Source organism: Ranitomeya variabilis, chromosome 5 (genome assembly GCF_051348905.1).
Source record: "Ranitomeya variabilis isolate aRanVar5 chromosome 5, aRanVar5.hap1, whole genome shotgun sequence".
Taxonomy (NCBI): Eukaryota; Metazoa; Chordata; class Amphibia; order Anura; family Dendrobatidae; genus Ranitomeya; species Ranitomeya variabilis.
In genome coordinates this window covers 665,557,902-665,574,184 of record NC_135236.1, presented here as the reverse complement: position 1 = coordinate 665,574,184, position 16,283 = coordinate 665,557,902, and positions in this window count along the sequence as shown.

Genomic DNA, 16,283 nt, shown 5'->3' with positions numbered 1-16,283 from the left:
GATTATTAAGGGCAAACTCGGCCAATGGCAAAAAAGTCACCCAATCATCCTGATCAGCAGAAAAAAAACATCTCAAATAAGTTTCCAACGTCTGATTAGTTCGCTCGGTTTGGCCATTAGTCTGAGGATGGAAGGCCGACGAAAAAGACAAATCAATGCCCATCTTAGCACAAAAAGTCCGCCAAAACCTGGACACAAACTGGGATCCTCTATCAGACACAATATTTTCAGGAATGCCGTGCAAGCGAACCACATTCTGAAAAAATAGAGGAACCAAATCGGAGGAAGAAGGCAACTTAGGCAAGGGCACCAAATGGACCATCTTGGAAAAACGATCACACACCACCCAGATGACAGACATTTTCTGAGATACCGGAAGATCCGAAATAAAATCCATGGAAATGTGCGTCCAAGGCCTTTTCGGAATAGGCAAAGGCAAAAGCAAACCACTCGCACGAGAACAGCAAGGCTTAGCCCGAGCACAAATCCCACAAGACTGCACAAAGGAACGAACATCCCGCGACAAGGAAGGCCACCAGAAGGACCTAGCCACCAAATCTCTGGTACCAAAAATCCCAGGATGACCCGCCAACACCGAAGAATGAACCTCGGAAATAACTCTGCTGGTCCATCTATCCGGGACAAACAGTCTCTCTGATGGACAACGGTCAGGTCTATCCGCCTGAAATTTCTGCAGCACTCGTCGCAAATCTGGGGAAATGGCAGACAAAATCACTCCCTCTCTGAGAATACCAGCCGGCTCAGAAACTCCCGGAGAGTCAGGCACAAAACTCCTAGAAAGTGCATCAGCTTTCACGTTCTTCGAACCAGGCAGATATGAGACCACGAAGTTGAAACGGGAGAAAAACAACGACCAACGAGCCTGTCTAGGATTCAGGCGCTTGGCAGATTCAAGGTAAATCAGATTTTTGTGATCAGTCAAGAACACCACACGATGTTTAGCTCCTTCGAGCCAATGTCGCCACTCCTCAAATGCCCACTTCATAGCCAACAACTCCTGATTACCAACATCATAATTCCGCTCGGCAGGCGAAAACTTTCTTGAAAAGAAAGCACATGGTTTCATCACAGAGCCATCAGAGCTTCTCTGCGACAAAACAGTCCCTGCTCCAATCTCAGAAGCATCAACCTCGACCTGGAAGGGGAGAGAGACATCTGGCTGACATAAGACTGGAGCTGAAGAAAACCGGTGCTTCAGCTCCCGAAAGGCCTCCACGGCCGCAGGAGACCAATTAGTCACATCAGAACCCTTCTTGGTCAAATCCGTCAAAGGTTTAACCACGCTAGAAAAATTAGCGATGAAACGACGGTAAAAATTAGCAAAACCCAAGAACTTCTGAAGACTCTTAACAGACGTGGGCTGAGTCCAGTCATGAATAGCCTGGACCTTGACTGGGTCCATCTCCACAGTAGAAGGAGAAAAAATAAAACCCAAAAAGGAGACCTTCTATACTCCGAAGAGGCATTTTGAGCCCTTCACAAATAAAGCATTAGCACGCAGGACCTGAAACACCATCCTGACCTGCTTCACATGGGACTCCCAATCATCAGAAAAGACCAAAATATCATCCAGATAAACAATCATAAATTTATCCAGATATTCTCGGAAGATGTCATGCATGAAAGACTGAAACACAGAAGGAGCATTAGAGTCCAAAAGGCATCACCAAGTACTCAAAATGGCCTTCAGGCGTATTAAATGCTGTTTTCCATTCATCTCCCTGCTTAATGCACACAAGGTTATACGCACCACGGAGATCTATCTTGGTGAACCAACTGGCACCCTTAATCCGAGCAAACAAATCAGACAATAGTGGTAAAGGATACTGAAATTTGACTGTGATTTTATTCAGAAGACGATAATCTATACAAGGTCTCAACGAACCGTCCTTCTTGGCCACAAAAAAAAATCCTGCACCAAGAGGGGAAGAGGATGGGCGAATATGTCCCTTCTCCAAAGACTCCTTTATATAACTCCGCATCGCGGCATGCTCTGGTATAGACAGATTAAAAAGTCGTCCCTTAGGGAATTTACTACCAGGAATTAAATTTATAGCACAGTCACAATCCCTATGAGGGGGCAGGGCACTGGACCTGGGTTCATCAAATACATCCTGGTAGTCAGACAAAAACTCAGGGACCTCAGAAGGAGTGGAAGAAGCAATAGACATCAACGGAACATCGCCATGAATTCCCTGACAACCCCAACTTGACACAGACATAGCTTTCCAATCTAAAACTGGATTATGAGCCTGCAGCCATGGCAGACCCAAAACGACAACATCATGCAAATTATGCAGAACAAGAAAGCGAATCACCTCCTGATGTACGGGAGTCATGCACATGGTCATTTGCGTCGAATACTGAGGCTTATTCTCAGCCAATGGCATAGCATCAATTCCCCTCAGAGGAATAGGAAATTCCAAAGGCTCCAGGACAAAACCACAGCGCCTGGCAAACGACAAATCCATCAGATTCAGGGCAGCACCCGAATCCACAAAAGCCATAACCGGGTAGGATGACAAAGAACAAATCAAAGTAACAGACAAAATAAACTTAGGCTGCATAGTACCAATGGTGACAGGTTTAGCGATTTTTTTTTAAGCGTTTAGAGCATGCTGAGATAACATGAGTAGAATCACCACAGTAAAAGCACAACCCATTTTGACGTCTATGACTTTGTCGCTCAATTCTGGTCAGAGTTCGGTCACATTGCATAGACTCAGGTCTCTGTTCAGAAAATACCGCCAAAGGATGAGCAGATTTGCGCTCCCGCAAACGCCGATCAACCTGAATGGCTAAAGCCATAGAATCACTCAGACTTGTAGGGGTGGGAAACCCCACCATAACATTCTTAACGGCCTCAGAAAGACCTTCTCTGAAATTTGCAGCCAAGGCACACTCATTCCATTGAGTAAGTACCGACCATTTCCGAAATTTTTGACAATACACCTCTGCTTCATCCTGACCTTGAGAGATAGCCAGCAACGCTTTTTCTGCCTGATTCTCAAGATTAGGCTCCTCATAAAGCAGTCTAAGAGCCAGAAAAAATGCATCCACATTAAGCAATGCAGGATCTCCTGGCGCCAGAGAGAAAGCCCAATCTTGAGGGTCACCACGCAACAAGGAGATAACAATTTTAACTTGCTGAGCGGAATCACCAGAGGAACTAGGTCTCAGAGATAGAAATAATTTACAATTATTCTTAAAGTTTAGAAACCTAGATCTAACACCAGGAAACAATTCAGGAATGGGTATCTTTGGTTCTGACATAGGGCTATGAATAACAAAATCCTGAATACTGTGCAGTCAGATGATCCACACTAGAAGTCAGAGTCTGAATATGCATGTCTGCAGCTGAGCTCAAAACCACCCAGAGTTCAAGGGGATGAAAGAAGCTAAACAAACTGCAGCAAAGGAAAAGCGGGAGGAAAAAAAAAAAATGTACTCAGGTCTTCTTTTTATCCCACTTCTGCGATGCATTAAACACTTTTGAGGCCTGCTCTACTGTTATGATCCTTAGTGGTTGAGGATCACAAATTACTCCAGCTAAGTAACATACATAGGACAAGCTCTAGGGAGGTGGCAAACTGGACTGACCGCAAATCTGAACCTATCCAAACACACTAGAAGTAGCCGGTGAACGTACTGCATAAGCTTCAAATAAGGTCCTCACAGATGTAGTGTCTCTCTCTCTGTCCCCCGTATAGGATAGGTCAAAACCCATATGACTGGTGGCTTGAGACTGTTTATAGGGACTCTAGCATGCCCCGGCCTCTGAGGGGTGCCACCATGCCTCCTGGGTGTAGGTGCGGACAGGTAACATGCAATTAGCTGTCCTGCCGATCTAGGAGTGAGGCATAGAGGTACTTACTACCTCGGTCTTCCGGCTACCGGTGTTCTACGCCTCAGAAGGAGGCAGCCTGTTCGGGGCTGGTCCCCTTCTGGTATCCTCTCCTTTGCTTTGCCTTCCTTCCCGCTCGCTGCAATACAATTCTGCCTTCAAAATGTCTCTTTCTGGGAGCTGCAGCTCTTAGGGCATGCACAGCTCTGTGGACCCTCTCCTCTGTCCTCTGACAGGAATTCGCTCCTGCCAGGAACAGTTTCCCTGAAGGACTGACTGACTTTACCTACAGACTGCCAGTTATATATATGGGGATTCACCTAGTAAATAGGATCAGAAGCTCCCCCTAGTGGCCTGGAGTATGAATGTGTTGCATGTTTGTGATACCTGGATGCAGTTATCCTTCCTTGCCTCCAAACGTAGCATCACTCTCCCCAGGAGGAAAGCAATACCACTGTGACGACCAGGACCCTGGGGCGCCACAATTCCAGGGTGGGTTTTATGAGCAGTCATAAGAGATGGGTGGTAGTGACAGCTCACATATCCCATCCCCAGGGGTGTGGTTTGGCAGATAAAATGGATGCAAAGTATCTCATTTTCTGTCTTTGTGCTGGAGAAAGCTATCTTTGTTGGCTTCTGCATAAACAGAAATATGCAGTTAATAATCCTGACCGGACATTTTCTTATGAAACTGATTCCTGTGCCTACCTCAAACTGCAGCTGAGTGAGTAAAACCTTACAATATATACAGTGGGTACAGAAAGTATTCACACCCCTTTAAATGTTTCACTCTTTGTTTCATTGCAGCCATTTGGTAAATTTAAACAAAGTTCATTTTTTTCACATCAATGTACACTCCGCACCCCATCTTGACTGAAAAAAAACACAAATGTAGAAATTTTTGCAAATTTAATAAAAAAGAAAAACTGAAATATCACATGGTCATAAGTAATCAGACCCTTTGCTCAGACACTCATATTTAAGTCACATGTTTCCATTTCCTTGTGATCCTCCTTGAGGTGGTTCTACTCCTTCATTGTAGTCCAGCTGTGTTTAATTAAACTGATAGGACTTGGTTTGGAAAGGCACACACGCGTCTATATAAGACCTCACAGCTCACAGTGCAAGTCAGACCAAATGAGAATCATGAGGTCAAAGGAACTGGCCAAGGAGCTCAGAGACAGAATTGTGGCAAGGCACAGATCTGGCCAAGGTTACAACAGAATTTCTGCAGTACTCAAGGCTCCTAAGAGCACAGTGGCCTCCATAATCCTTAAATGGAAGAAGTTTGGAACCACCAGAAGTCTTCCTAGACCTACCTGTCCAGCCAAACTGAGCAATCGTGGGAGAAGAGCCTTGGTGACAGAGGTAAAAAAGAACCCCAAGATCACTGTGGCTGAGTGTTATGATCCTTAGTGGTTGAGGATCACAAATTACTCCAGCTAAGTAACATACATAGGACAAGCTCTAGGGAGGTGGCAAACTGGACTGACCGCAAATCTGAACCTATCCAAACACACTAGAAGTAGCCGGTGAACGTGCCTAAAAATCCTAGATGTCTCGAGCCAGCCTGAGGAACTAACTACCCCTAGAGAGAAAGAAAGACCTCTCTTGCCTCCACAGAAATAATCCCCAAAGAAATAGAAACCCCCAACATATAATAACGGTGAGGTAAGAGGTAGGCACATACACAGGGGTGAAAACAGATTTAGCAAATGAGGCCCACTAATACTAGATAGCAGAAAATAGTAAAGGGGTCTGTGCAGTCAGTAAAAAACCCTTACAAAATATCCACACTGAGATTTCAAGAACCCCCGCACCAACTAACGGTGTGGGGGGGAGAAACTCAGTCCCTAGAGCAACCAGCAAGCGAGGAAATCACATTTTAGCGAGCTGGACTAAAAACATAATAAATGCTGATAATCAAAAAATGATCAAACAAAAACTTAGCTTGTCTTGGAGAGACTGGGAGCAAGGTAGTCACAAGGAATCTGAAGAGCACTGAATACATTGAGAGCAGGCAAGGAACTGAGTATCCAGGTGAACTAAATAGGAAACCAACCAAGGATAACGAACCAGCTGATGCTGCCAACCTGCAGAAAGACAACACTACACAGTACCGCTTGTGACCACTAGAGGGAGCCCAAAAACAGAGTTCACAACAGCTGAGCTCCAGAGATGCAGTAGGAGATGGGAGAAAGTTCCACAAAGTCAACTATCACTGCAACCCTCCACCAGTCGGGCCTTTATGGCAGATTGGCCTGACGGAAGCCTCTCCTCAGTGCAAGACTCATGAATCCCAATGGCTAGGGATAGCACAGGACAAGCAAGGTACAAATATATAACGGACGAGCTCTAGGGTGATGGAACCTGGGCTGACCGCTGCCCTACGCCTGACAAACGCAACTAGAGATAGCCAGGGAGCGTGCCTACGTTGGTTCTAGACGCCACGCACCAGCCTAAGAGCTAACTAGTACTGCAGAGAAAATAAAGACCTCACTTGCCTCCAGAGGAACGAACCCCAAAAGGTATAGTTGCCCCCCACATGTATTGACGGTGAAATGAGAGGAAGGCACACACATAGAGATGATATATATAGGTTTAGCAAATAGAGGCCCGCTGTAAACTAGAAAGCAGAACGATACAAAAGGGGTCTGAGCGGTCAGCAAAAAACCCTAATCAAAAAACCATCCTGAGATTACAAGAACCCATGTGCCAACTCATGGCACATGGGGAGAACCTCAGTCCACTAGAGCTACCAGCTAGCATAAAGACATAATAAGCAAGCTGGACAAAAAAACCAAACAACTGAAAATCAGCACTTAGCTTATCCTGAAAGATCTGGGAGCAGGTAGGCAGGAACAAAACAGAGCACATCTGAATACATTGATAGCCGGCAAGGAAATGACAGAAAGGCCAGGTAAAATAGGAAACACCCAGTCTCTGATGGACAGGTGGAAACCAAAAGCCGCAACCCACCAAAGTCACCCAGTACCAGCAGTAACCACCAGAGGGAGCCCACAAACAGAATCCGCAACACAAGACATATGAAAGCCCGCACAGAGTTTGCTAAAAAACACATGAAGGACTCCCAGACTATGAGAAATGAGATTCTCTGGTCTGATGAGACAAAGATAGACCTTTTTGGTGATAATTCTAAGCGGTATGTGTGGAGAAAACCAGTCACTGTTCATCACCTGCCCAATACACTCCCAACAGTGAAACATGGTGGTGGCAGCATCATGCTATGGTGGTGTTCTCCAGCTGCAGGGACAGGACGACTGGTTGTCATTGAAGGAAACATGAATGCGGCCAAGTACAGAGATATCCTGGATGAAAACCTCTTCCAGAGTGCTCTGCACCTCAGACTTGGCCGAAGGTTCACCTTCCAACAAGACAATGACCCTAAGCACAGAGATAAAAAAACAAAAGAGTGGCTTCAGAACTCTGTGACCATTCTTGACAGGCCCAGCCAGAGCCCTGACCTAAACCCAATTGAGCATCTCTGGAGAAACCTGAAAATGGCGTCCACCATCCAACCTGACGGAACTGGAGAGGATCTGCAAGGAAGAATGGCAGAGGATCCCCAAATCCAGGTGTGAAAAACTTGTGGCATCATTCCCAAGAAGACTCATGGCTGTACTAGCTCAAAAGGAGCTTCTACTCAATACTGAGCAAAGGGTCTGAAGACTTATGACCATGTGATATTTCAGCTTTTCTTTTTTAATAAATTTGAAAAAATTACTACATTTCTGTTATTCTCACTCACGATGGGGTGCAGAGTGTACATTAATGAGAAAAAAAATGAACTTTTTTGAATTTACCAAATGGCTGCAATGAAACAAAGAGTAAAAAGGTATGAATACTTTCCGTACCCACTGTATATATATATATATAACCACCATGTTCATTACTTTTTTAAATATACAGTAGAGAGCAAATGTTTTAGACAGGTTTGGAATAAATGCTGCAGAGCAAGAATGTTTTGTTTTTGTTTTTTTAAATATAAGTGTTAATTTATTTTATTTTTTATCAAATAAAAAAATGCAAAGTGAATGTGGAGCGCCCCCGAGGGCAATGGGGTACTCGGTACCGAGTCCTTCGGTTCTCAGGGGGATGTCACGGTGACTGACCCGGTCCGTGGCCCGAGGGACGTCCGTTGTAAAAGGGGAAAGGTCTTTAAAGGGATAATGTTCGTGACGCCACCTGTGGTATTCAGTCAGGGTGACCGACGCTGCTTTAAGAGATCCGCTGGGGTGATGTTATGGCAGCTAGATGGTATACCTTCCCACAGGTAAGGTATGCTCCCAGGGCTTCCCAGTGTGTTGATGGTGGCTCGTGAGAGGCGCAGTGAAGAACGAGGACACAAGGTTGCAGTCTCTTTACCTTTTACTAAAGGCTTCAGCATCCACAGTCCAGAGCACCAGACCACAGGGCAGGCAGAGTCCGGCCGGTTTGGAGGAAAATTCAGAGTCCCCTTATCCAGGTGGAAATCAGTAGCCTTCCTCTAGCGCCTGGGTGTTGTAGTACCTTACTGCTAAGCCTCTCATAAGGTCCTCACAGATGTTGTAGATGTTAGGCTAAGTTCACATTTGCGTTGTGTTGCGTCGGCGATGCATGGGTGACGCAACGCACAACGCATGCAAAACGCATTGTTTTGTGACGCATGCGTCCTTCTTTTGCATGATTTTGGACGCAAAAAAAATGCAACTTGCTGCGTCCTCTGCGCCCTGACGCGTGCACCCAAAAAGACGCATGCGTCACAAAACGCAACACAACGCATGTCCATGCGCCCCCATGTTAAATATAGGGGCGCATGACGCATGCGGTGATGCTGCAGCACCCGACGCTGCGGCGCACAACGCAAATGTGAACGTAGCCTTATCGATGTTATGTCTGTCTCTGTCCCCCTGATGGATAGGACAAACCCGTATGACCGGTGGCATGAGTAGCTTTTTACAGGGACTCTATCATGCCCCGGCCTCTCGTGGGTGCCACCTTGCCTCCTGGGTATGGGGCGGATCAGTAACTTGCAATTAGCTGTCCTGCCGGTCTCTGGAGCAAGGCATAAAGGACTGTTGCTCCCTCGGTGTTCCGGCTACCGGGATCCCGCGCCTCAGAAGGAGGCAGCCTGTGCAGGGCAGAACTCCTTCTGGTATCCACTCCTTTGCTATGACTTCTTCTCACTCTCTACAATACAGTTCTCTTTTCGTGTCCTTTCTTAGGAACTGCCGCACGTGGGGCAGGCGCAGCTCCGTGTCCCTCTGTCTAGGCCTCTGACAGGCTCCCACCCCGTCAGGGACCAACTAGCTGACCAAAGCTCAGCCAGCAACTGCCTAACTTCCTCCCCAGGCCACAAGTTTTACCTAAGTGTGAAGCGTGCCCTAATAAATAGGAGCATAGCTCCCCTGTTATGGTTCTCAATGGCAAGAGAACATAGCCCAGCAAACATACGAACTAGCTCTTGGAAGGATGGAAACTAAACTGACCATGAACTAAACCTGCCGCACAACTAACAGTAGCCGGGTAGCGTAGCCTGCGTTTTATCCCTAGACGCCCAGCGCCGGCCGGAGGACTAACTAATCCTGACAGAGGAAAATATAGTCCTGGCTCACCTCTAGAGAAATTTCCCCGAAAGGCAGACAGAGGCCCCCACAAATATTGGCGGTGATTTTAGATGAAATGACAAACGTAGTATGAAAATAGGTTTAGCAAAATTGAGGTCCGCTTACTAGATAGCAGGAAGACAGAAAGGGCACTTTCATGGTCAGCTGAAAACCCTATCAAAATACCATCCTGAAATTACTTTAAGACTCTAGTATTAACTCATAACATCAGAGTGGCAATTTCAGATCACAAGAGCTTTCCAGACACAGAAACGAAACTACAGCTGTGAACTGGAACAAAATGCAAAAACAAACAAGGACTAAGTCCAACTTAGCTGGGAGTTGTCTAGCAGCAGGAACATGCACAGAAAGGCTTCTGATTACAATGTTGACCGGCATGGAAGTGACAGAGGAGCAAGGCTAAATAGCGACTCCCACATCCTGATGGAAACAGGTGAACAGAGAGGATGATGCACACCAGTTCAATTCCACCAGTGGCCACCGGGGGAGCCCAAAATCCAATTTCACAACAGTACCCCCCCCCTCAAGGAGGGGGCACCGAACCCTCACCAGAACCACCAGGGCGATCAGGATGAGCCCTATGAAAGGCACGGACCAATTCGGAGGCATGAACATCAGAGGCAGTCACCCAAGAATTATCCTCCTGACCGTATCCCTTCCATTTGACCAGATACTGGAGTTTCCGTCTGGAAACACGGGAGTCCAAGATTTTTTCCACAACGTACTCCAACTCGCCCTCAACCAACACCGGAGCAGGAGGCTCAACGGAAGGCACAACCGGTACCTCATACCTGCGCAATAATGACCGATGAAAAACATTATGAATAGAAAAAGATGCAGGGAGGTCCAAACGGAAGGACACAGGGTTAAGAATCTCCAATATCTTGTACGGGCCGATGAACCGAGGCTTAAACTTGGGAGAAGAAACCCTCATAGGGACAAAACGAGAAGACAACCACACCAAGTCCCCAACACAAAGCCGAGGACCAACCCGACGCCGGCGGTTGGCAAAAAGCTGAGTCTTCTCCTGGGACAACTTCAAATTGTCCACTACCTGCCCCCAAATCTGATGCAACCTCTCCACCACAGCATCCACTCCAGGACAATCCAAAGATTCCACCTGACCAGAAGAAAATCGAGGATGAAACCCCGAATTACAGAAAAAGGGAGACACCAAGGTGGCAGAACTGGCCCGATTATTGAGGGCAAACTCCGCTAAAGGCAAAAAAGCAACCCAATCATCCTGATCCGCAGACACAAAACACCTCAAATATGTCTCCAAGGTCTGATTCGTCCGCTCGGTCTGGCCATTAGTCTGAGGATGGAAAGCAGACGAGAAAGACAAATCTATGCCCATCCTAGCACAGAATGCTCGCCAAAATCTAGACACGAATTGGGTACCTCTGTCAGAAACGATATTCTCCGGAATACCATGCAAACGGACCACATTTTGAAAAAACAGAGGAACCAACTCGGAAGAAGAAGGCAACTTAGGCAGGGGAACCAAATGGACCACCTTAGAGAAACGATCACACACCACCCAGATGACAGACATCTTCTGAGAAACAGGAAGATCCGAAATAAAATCCATCGAGATGTGCGTCCAGGGCCTCTTCGGGATAGGCAAGGGCAACAACAATCCACTAGCCCGAGAACAACAAGGCTTGGCCCGAGCACAAACGTCACAAGACTGCACGAAGCCTCGCACATCTCGAGACAGGGAAGGCCACCAGAAGGACCTTGCCACCAAATCCCTGGTACCAAAGATTCCAGGATGACCTGCCAACGCAGAAGAATGAACCTCAGAAATGACTTTACTGGTCCAATCATCAGGAACAAACAGTCTACCAGGTGGGCAACGATCAGGTCTATCCGCCTGAAACTCCTGCAAGGCCCGCCGCAGGTCTGGAGAAACGGCAGACAATATCACTCCATCCTTAAGGATACCTGTAGGTTCAGAATTACCAGGGGAGTCAGGCTCAAAACTCCTAGAAAGGGCATCCGCCTTAACATTCTTAGAACCCGGCAGGTAGGACACCACAAAATTAAACCGAGAGAAAAACAACGACCAGCGCGCCTGTCTAGGATTCAGGCGTCTGGCGGACTCAAGATAAATTAGATTTTTGTGGTCAGTCAATACCACCACCTGATGTCTAGCCCCCTCAAGCCAATGACGCCACTCCTCAAAAGCCCACTTCATGGCCAAAAGCTCCCGATTCCCAACATCATAATTCCGCTCGGCGGGCGAAAATTTACGCGAGAAAAAAGCACAAGGTCTCATCACGGAGCAATCGGAACTTCTCTGCGACAAAACCGCCCCAGCTCCGATTTCAGAAGCGTCGACCTCAACCTGAAAAGGAAGAGCAACATCAGGCTGACGCAACACAGGGGCGGAAGAAAAGCGGCGCTTAAGCTCCCGAAAGGCCTCCACAGCAGCAGGGGACCAATCAGCAACATCAGCACCCTTCTTAGTCAAATCAGTCAATGGTTTAACAACATCAGAAAAACCAGCAATAAATCGACGATAAAAGTTAGCAAAGCCCAAAAATTTCTGAAGACTCTTAAGAGAAGAGGGTTGCGTCCAATCACAAATAGCCTGAACCTTGACAGGATCCATCTCGATGGAAGAGGGGGAAAAAATATATCCCAAAAAGGAAATCTTTTGAACCCCAAAAACGCACTTAGAACCCTTCACACACAAGGAATTAGACCGCAAAACCTGAAAAACCCTCCTGACCTGCTGGACATGAGAGTCCCAGTCATCCGAAAAAATCAAAATATCATCCAGATACACAATCATAAATTTATCCAAATAATCACGGAAAATGTCATGCATAAAGGACTGAAAGACTGAAGGGGCATTTGAAAGACCAAAAGGCATCACCAAATACTCAAAGTGACCCTCGGGCGTATTAAATGCGGTTTTCCACTCATCCCCCTGCTTAATTCGCACCAAATTATACGCCCCACGAAGATCTATCTTAGAGAACCACTTGGCCCCCTTTATGCGAGCAAACAAATCAGTCAGCAGTGGCAACGGATATTGATATTTAACCGTGATTTTATTCAAAAGCCGATAATCAATGCACGGCCTCAAAGAGCCATCTTTCTTAGCCACAAAGAAAAAACCGGCTCCTAAGGGAGATGACGAAGGACGAATATGTCCCTTTTCCAAGGACTCCTTTATATATTCTCGCATAGCAGCATGTTCAGGCACAGACAGATTAAATAAACGACCCTTAGGGTATTTACTACCCGGAATCAAATCTATGGCACAATCGCACTCCCGGTGCGGAGGTAATGAACCAAGCTTAGGTTCTTCAAAAACGTCACGATATTCAGTCAAGAATTCAGGAATCTCAGAGGGAATAGATGATGAAATGGAAACCACAGGTACGTCCCCATGCGTCCCCTTACATCCCCAGCTTAACACAGACATAGCTTTCCAGTCAAGGACTGGGTTATGAGATTGCAGCCATGGCAATCCAAGCACCAACACATCATGTAGGTTATACAGCACAAGAAAGCGAATAATCTCCTGGTGATCCGGATTAATCCGCATAGTTACTTGTGTCCAGTATTGTGGTTTATTGCTAGCCAATGGGGTGGAGTCAATCCCCTTCAGGGGTATAGGAGTTTCAAGAGGCTCCAAATCATACCCACAGCGTTTGGCAAAGGACCAATCCATAAGACTCAAAGCGGCGCCAGAGTCGACATAGACATCCGCGGTAATAGATGATAAAGAACAAATCAGGGTCACAGATAGAATAAACTTAGACTGTAAAGTGCCAATTGAAACAGACTTATCAAGCTTCTTAGTACGCTTAGAGCATGCTGATATAACATGAGTTGAATCACCGCAATAGAAGCACAACCCATTTTTTCGTCTAAAATTCTGCCGTTCACTTCTGGACAGAATTCTATCACATTGCATATTCTCTGGCGTCTTCTCAGTAGACACCGCCAAATGGTGCACAGGTTTGCGCTCCCGCAGACGCCTATCGATCTGGATAGCCATTGTCATGGACTCATTCAGACCCGCAGGCACAGGGAACCCCACCATAACATCCTTAATGGCATCAGAGAGACCCTCTCTGAAATTCGCCGCCAGGGCGCACTCATTCCACTGAGTAAGCACAGCCCATTTACGGAATTTCTGGCAGTATATTTCAGCTTCGTCTTGCCCCTGAGATAGGGACATCAAGGCCTTTTCCGCCTGAAGTTCTAACTGAGGTTCCTCATAAAGCAACCCCAAGGCCAGAAAAAACGCATCCACATTGAGCAACGCAGGATCCCCTGGAGCCAATGCAAAAGCCCAATCCTGAGGGTCGCCCCGGAGCAAAGAAATCACAATCCTGACCTGCTGAGCAGGATCTCCAGCAGAGCGAGATTTCAGGGACAAAAACAACTTGCAATTATTTTTGAAATTTTGAAAGCAAGATCTATTCCCCGAGAAAAATTCAGGCAAAGGAATTCTAGGTTCAGATATAGGAACATGAACAACAAAATCTTGTAAGTTTTGAACTTTCGTGGTGAGATTATTCAAACCTGCAGCTAAACTCTGAATATCCATTTTAAACAGGTGAACACAGAGCCATTCCAGGATTAGAAGGAGAGAGAGAGAGAAAGGCTGCAATATAGGCAGACTTGCAAGAGATTCAATTACAAGCACACTCAGAACTGAGGAAAAAAAAAAAAAAAAAAAAATCTTCAGCAGACTTCTCTTTTCTCTCCTTTCTCTGTCAATTAATTTAACCCTTCTGGCCGGTCAAACTGTTATGGTTCTCAATGGCAAGAGAACATAGCCCAGCAAACATACGAACTAGCTCTTGGAAGGATGGAAACTAAACTGACCATGAACTAAACCTGCCGCACAACTAACAGTAGCCGGGTAGCGTAGCCTGCGTTTTATCCCTAGACGCCCAGCGCCGGCCGGAGGACTAACTAATCCTGACAGAGGAAAATATAGTCCTGGCTCACCTCTAGAGAAATTTCCCCGAAAGGCAGACAGAGGCCCCCACAAATATTGGCGGTGATTTTAGATGAAATGACAAACGTAGTATGAAAATAGGTTTAGCAAAATTGAGGTCCGCTTACTAGATAGCAGGAAGACAGAAAGGGCACTTTCATGGTCAGCTGAAAACCCTATCAAAATACCATCCTGAAATTACTTTAAGACTCTAGTATTAACTCATAACATCAGAGTGGCAATTTCAGATCACAAGAGCTTTCCAGACACAGAAACGAAACTACAGCTGTGAACTGGAACAAAATGCAAAAACAAACAAGGACTAAGTCCAACTTAGCTGGGAGTTGTCTAGCAGCAGGAACATGCACAGAAAGGCTTCTGATTACAATGTTGACCGGCATGGAAGTGACAGAGGAGCAAGGCTAAATAGCGACTCCCACATCCTGATGGAAACAGGTGAACAGAGAGGATGATGCACACCAGTTCAATTCCACCAGTGGCCACCGGGGGAGCCCAAAATCCAATTTCACAACACTCCCCCTGGTGGACTGGAGTATGAAATGTGTTGTATGTTTGTGTTACCTGGTATGGAGATCTCCTTTATTGCCTCCAAACGTAACATCACTGCCCCCTAGAGGAGAATGATATTACTGCAACGACCAGGACCCTGGGGCACTGCAAATGCACAAAAGAGAAATCTAAATGATATTTGGTGACCACTCTTTGCCTTCATCAATTGTTCTAGGTACTTGCCACTTGCACACAGTTTTTGAAAGCTGGAGGTTGTTCCAAACATCTTGGAGACCTAACCACAGATCTTCTGTGGATGTCACTTGTGCAAATCCTTCTGTCTCTTCATGTGATCCCAGACAGACTGGATAATGTGAGATCAGGGCTCTTCGGGGACCGGATCATCACTTCCAGAAACTCCTTGTTCTTAATGTCATTGGTTGGATGCTTGGGGTCGTTGTCCGGCTGCAAAATAAATTTGGAGCCAATAAGATGCCTCCCTGATGGTATTGCAAGGTGGATAAGTGTCTGCCTGTATTTCTCAGCACTAAAAACACCATTAATCCTGACAAAATCCCCAACTACATTTGCTAATATGCAGCCTCAAACTTGCAGGACCCTCCCCCGAACTTCACTGTCCCTGCAGACCCTCATAATTGTGCCGCTATCCAGCCCTTCGGAGGACAAACTGCCTTTTGTTACAGCCAAGTATTTCACATTATGACTCCTCAGTCCGGAGCACCTGCTGCTATTTTTCTGCAACCCAGTTCCTATGTTTGCGCTCTTATTTGAGTTGTTTGACTTTGATTCCAATTAGAAGGTAGGGGCTTTTTGGCCACAATTCTTCCATGAATAAAACTTTTGGCCAGACGTCTCTGAATAGTAAATGGGTCTAGATGGTCCCCCTTGGTTGTGGCGAGTTCTGACCTGATGGCACTGCTGGAAAGCTTCATATTTTGGATGGACATAAGCATGATGTGTCTTTCATGTGCTGCACTAAAGCTCCTTGACCGACCACTGTGTCTATGGTCCTTAATGTTGCCCATTACTTGATGCTTCTGCAAAAGAGCATGGACAGCACATCTTGAACCCCCACTCTGCCTTGAAATATTTACCTGGAAGAGACCTTGCTGATGCAGTATAACTACCTTGTGTCTTTTTACTGTGCTCAGTCTTGCCATGGTGTATGACATCCGACATGATATTGTCTTCCACAACCTCAACTTTGTAGCAGTTTGGCTGTTCCTCACCCAGCTTTAAGTCTCTCACACAACTCTGTTTCAATTAATGACGGTTACAACCCACATATGAA